Source organism: Lactuca sativa, chromosome 1 (genome assembly GCF_002870075.4).
Source record: "Lactuca sativa cultivar Salinas chromosome 1, Lsat_Salinas_v11, whole genome shotgun sequence".
Taxonomy (NCBI): domain Eukaryota; kingdom Viridiplantae; phylum Streptophyta; class Magnoliopsida; order Asterales; family Asteraceae; genus Lactuca; species Lactuca sativa.
This window is the reverse complement of record NC_056623.2, coordinates 116,002,802-116,008,726: the sequence shown is the minus strand read 5'-3', so window position 1 is coordinate 116,008,726 and position 5,925 is coordinate 116,002,802. Positions and strand designations below refer to the sequence as shown.

Below are 5,925 nucleotides of genomic sequence, written 5' to 3'. Positions count from 1 at the left end.
TATAGAGATTCTTTCTTTTATTATGTAATTTTTTGTTCGCTTTATCTTTGTGCTATCTGCTCAACAAAATCACTCAAATGTTCAAAAAAATAGTAATGTCATCATTTTAGGTTTTTATTTTCTTAATAACTATGTATTAATTATGATATAAAGTACAATTTTAAAGGAGATCATGTTACAAAAGTTGTAAATCACATGACTTTTTGAAAAAAGTGAAAATAATAAAATTTCCGCAATAAAAGAAATAAAATATAAGATCTATATTCTATAGCACAATCGCCCAAATTTTGGTATATCATATCCAATCCAGAAACTTAATAATCACTACAACTATTAAACCAAAATTACTATATGAAAACAAATACCTTTGAGCCTCATTTCCACCTTGAGTCAATCCATTTACCGGAAATGGCCACCACTACCCAAAATTAAACCCGATCCCACCCTCCTCCACAGGCACACAAAGACCAGGCATTACCGAAACATCATCCGCAATCACAGTTGCACCAGGCAATACCTTATGAATCAAAACATTTGCAAGCATCATATAAACTATTGCATCAACATTGATCGAATCACCAAAGTACTCATTGTACTCCCCCATAAATGTAGACTTTGTTCCATGGTGATATAACATGGAAGTTATCCCATGGAAGCGAAACCCATCAAACATGAACTCCTCAAGCCACCACTTCAAGTTAGATAAAAGGAAACGAAGAACCTCCCAATTCGAATAATTGAAAAACCTACGATCATCATGGCATGAATTTTGGAAGTAAGAGTCCTGTGTGGCTTGGCCAACATGAAATCCAAAGAGCCCGTATACATCATCCGAACTTACATGGCTATGAACAACATCCATCAAAACACGTAAATCAAATTCATGAGCTTTATCTATTAAGTATTTAAGGTCTTCCGGTGTTCCTGAGATACTACTCACAGCAAAAAAGTTGGTAACATAGTAGCCGAATGATCCGTAATGAGAATGCTCCATTACCCCCTTTAGCAAGATGGTGTTATATTTGTTGTCCTTAACCCGAGGTAACATATTGTCTGCAAATTTTCGGTATGAGTTCACTCGGGGTTCTCGGTATGACTTCAATCCGGGTTCTGAACTACTACGCATCCCAAAATGAACTGTATATATGTGCGTTGTATTGGGTTTTGATGGACGAATATTTTTAAATTTATACCTACATGCAAGATAACAAATTACATAAACCAAGATCTAAAAATTGCATTCAATTTTATAGAGTTTATGACTTGTCAAACATCATAATTTCATTTTTAAAAAACTTTTATCATTTTTATCTCTAAATCATTTTTTCTCCATACTAATACAAAAGTTCAATGAAACATATGGTTTGTTTGTTAATCATTCAATATTAATTAAAATGGTTAATTTCTTTCTATTGAAGCGTACAAAGTCATTAAACTAAATGTCAACTGAATTTAAACGAATCCTTGAGTTTAATTCATTCAATAACACTTAAGTGTTGCATCCCATTCAACCATTGTATTAGTAAACTATGAGTTATGGATACTCTAAAATATCTCATATCAAATCAAAAAGTCTATTCTTTTATGTATCAATCATCTTTTAAAAGCTATATGGTCTCATATAATATACCTTCCTGGGTCTTGTGGGTCCCGGTAAACACCATCCAAAGTCGAAGCAGCAGCAGATGTTGTGAATTTGATCCAAGCTGGCACCCTATCAATCCATCCTCCATCATGATGGTGCTTGAATGTGAACTTAACCCTTGTATTATGAGGAATGACTGAAACCCCCTGATTGTCATCAGAAATTTTGATGCTCCATACTCCAAACATTTGTCTTTCCATCTTGTGGGTCGATCTATTCCACCCATTAAAATCTCCAAACAAACATGCCTCCCTGATAAAGTATAAAGCAAACCCTGATCAGAAATTTGAACAATGCAATTGCAACTAAAAGAGATGTATAAAAATATTAGGTGAAGAACATATATACGCTGCAGCTGGTGCCCATTCCCTATAGACAATGTCGTGTCCATCTCTGTAAAGCCCAAATTTCAAATAACCTGAGGCATATAGTGATTGTAGAAAGACTTAATTAGATCGTTAGTGTATATTAAGTTGTAAGAGTAATAAGCGAGGGGAACGCCTAGCAAGTCACTGATATCAAAACCACCATGGAGTATGAGCTCTCTGCTCTCTATATAGATATTTAAACTCAAAAGAACATCTTTTTTTGGAAAATGCAAGAGTCATCTTTAAGGATATCGAAAGGAGTTTTTGAAGCTAATTACTAGTTTAAATAGACACTGAACATTATTACCCTATCAACCATGCATGTATTTTTTATTATGGTAACAACATACAATTTGCTATCTTTTTTTATTTTGTTGAATTCGTACATGATAATTGTATTTTCTCTCTATGTTCATATGTTCTTTTTGTGGCCAACACATGGTGCTGGCAATATAAAAGTATATGAAACTAAGGTTTTGGTGCAGCCTTCGATTAACTCTAAAGATATATAGATGCAAAAATTCAAGATTTTTGATGATGCGAAAGGTAAATGCAAAACTTCATGTGAAACAATTGAAATACTTATGCTAGATCCCCGTATTTTTGTAAGATTAAGGTAATAATTTCTATTAAACTACATGCAAAGTAGCTCAAGCACATGATGAGTTTAAAAATACATATTTATATTACCTTCTGCAAAAATTTTAAGCGAGCCTTCATGCTTTTCAATGAGCATCTTCTGTTTGGAAAATGTGTTCATTCTATATTCAATTTGATCTTCGTAAGGTTGTGACTCAGAGTATAACCCATGGATTTGTAGGGATTTCACCACTGCTTCAGTAGTCACAACAGCAGAATTATTCTCCCTCTGAGAAGAAAATGCACAAGGCTTAGTTAATGGGTTTCAACAAGATTTAATTAGTGATATGTAACATTGGGCAAATGAAAACAATCCTCCACCATTAATGAATCTTTACTAGTGAATTATATTATAAATTAACCCAATATCGGCTATAGGAAGCACACTAAAAGAACAATAGATATATGCTCGTTTTCACATGCAGAAGCACAGCCACACACACACACATTGTGGTTCTAAAGGAAATTAGATTAAGAGAATCCACATATGAGCTTTTTACAAACTTTTCAATCCAAAAACCTATTCAAAAAATTTGTAAATTTTATTGGAGGAGCTTTTATAAACAGCTTGTTAATTAACAAGCTCTAGCCATGAGCTTTTTCAATAATTAAATGGGTCCGATTATTTTTCAACCAATTATAATTAAACAAAATACATAAACATTCAACAAAAAACATATTGAAAAAGCTTTCCTATTGGGGAAGACACACAACAACGAGCTTTTGGTTTTAAGTTTTTCCATGAAATAAATTTTCGCCTATTAGATTACACAATGATTAAAAAGCACCGACATCCAAGGGATAAAAAAAATATTTAAACCATAATTAAATAAAAAGTAATCATATGCAACAATCTACATACATATATGTGGTGATAATAGATATAAGATAGAACTATCAAAAGACAGAATCACATTATCTTATATTCCTCCCCAGTGTTGTAACTTCAGTTGTATAGATTTATAACTTTACAGTAAATGGTTGAATTTTTTGCAATTAGAGGAGTATATTTAATGGTGTACAAACCAAAATAAAAACAATTTTTTGGTTAGTATTTCTTTTTATAAATTTACGAGTGCACGTTTTTTTTACATCCATGCATTCTTCAAACTAATGTGGGATAAGCTAGACAAAGGAATAAAAATTAAAAACTGATATGACGTTCAGATTTGTGAAGAAAAGGCAACTGATAATTATTTCTTCGTTTATCATATTATATAATTCATGGAGGTTTTTATTCTTACTTATGAAAGTAGATTTCTTTAAAATTAGGGTAAATTACTAAAATCATCCCTATGGTTTGATCAAAATTACACGTTTGGTCCCTAATTTTTTTTTGCACTCGGATCGTCCGTATGGTTTGATTTCGTTTCATTTTTCGTCCCTATGGTTTGGTCAAAATAGCACGTTTGGTCCCTAATTTTATGTATGTAAAGGACGAAAAATGCAACAAAATCAAACCACAGGAACGATCCAAGTGCAAAAGAAAAGTTAAGGACCAAACGTGAAAATTTGACCAAACCATAAGGACGACTTAGTAATTTACTCATAAAATTATCAAATGGAAAGACTTACATGGAAATCCACCGCTAACTGAAGCTTCTTCACGACCATACTCATTGAAGGGCGTTCAGTTACATCGAGCTTAATGCACTCATATGCAATTTCTTTGAATGTTTTAAAAGAATTCTCATCAACACTTAAATCAGGATCAATTAACTTCTTCGGATGGTTATCATACACTCTCCGAACTAAGTCAATCAGATACACTTTCTTATCATCTAAAACCAGCAAATCACTATAAACCAAACTCCCCCTCAACATTTCAAACAAAACTATTCCAAACGAGTATACGTCTGTATTTACTGAAATTTGACGTGTTTCAGTGAAAACAGGGTCCATGTAAAAATCTGTCCCCGCACGCCTTGTAATGAGTTGGGTATCCGAAGGATCTTTTTTAACAAATCTTGACAAACCAAAATCACAAATTTTGGCTTTCAGATTTCCATCTAATAATATGTTTTCACTCTTCACATCTCTGTGAATCACAATTTTGCCATTCTTGAAAGGAGAATGAAGGTGCATGAGTCCTGTTGCTGCCCCTAAGCAAATCTCTAGCCGATGTGCCCATGTTAATCTACCTCTCTTGTCTGAGCTAGCAAGATGATCATCTAGGCTTCCATTGATGGCATAATCATTAACAATAATCATATTGTTGGCTTCATCACAGTAACCGATGAAGGAAATGATGTTAGGGTGATTGAAAGTGGAAAGAAACGTGACTTCCTTATAGAACTCGTCTTTTACTTGATAACTATTCGGATCAAGGCGTTTGAAGGCTGCAACGCGGTTTTCCCATTTTTCTGAGAGTTGACCTTTGTAGACAGTACCAAATCCACCATTGCCGATTTGGTTTTCTGAACTGAATTTGTTTGTGGCCTTGATGATTTCTTCTAGAGGAATTCGAAATTTTTCTAGCTTTTCAAATGAAGAAGACATTGCTTTTTTGGTGTTTATGATTATGGAAAAAAGAAACTGTGTGGTTCTATATAAAGAGAACCGAGTTTTCTATAGAATGGCTAACATTATTGCCTTTGGTTTAATAAATTTGAAAACCGCTGTAGAATCAATTGTTGCAAGATTTATATCCCACTACGGCTCATGATGTTATTTCTTGTTTATTTTACTTTCGCATGACATAAAATAAATGCCATACTAGGAATCAAACTAATAATAAAATATATACAAGAGTTGTCTTTGGAACAGAATTCTAATACAATAATACTACACAGGATTTGAAGCTTGATAATTAAACGGTACATATGCAATATATTGTTACTTCAGACATACGATTCATCATCCAGTGTTTTGTGTTGTTCCTATTACCGACGCATTCTCTACACATATACTACTAAAATCTTTATATTAAACCAAATTCAACGAAAATTGTTATAAGTTATATAATCTATAATTCAACTTAAACCCTAAGGAATTTCCGTTATTTGCTTTCTAGTCAACATGGTATCAGGTGATCAATAATAAAATGATGGATGTTGCTAATAAAAACCCTAATGATGGACATGCCACACATCATTAATAGTTTATTTAAGATCCCCAATATTAAACCTAATTTTTGGCATATTAACTATAGTTGTTACCTAAGGCCGGACGGTGTGGGTGAGGGAAAGGGTGTGAGAAACTTTCTCTCTCATCTGAACACCGCTCCTTGACTGAGCGAAAAGTGGTGAGGGAAAGAGGTAAGGGAGCCCATTG

General features: G+C 33.3%; 1 pseudogene; it reads right to left on the bottom strand.

Annotated features, from left to right (window-relative positions):
* Nucleotides 1-374: 374 nt before the first annotated feature.
* On the bottom strand, nucleotides 375-5,151 carry LOC111903472 (1,4-alpha-glucan-branching enzyme-like; annotated as a pseudogene).
* Nucleotides 5,152-5,925: the final 774 nt, after the last annotated feature.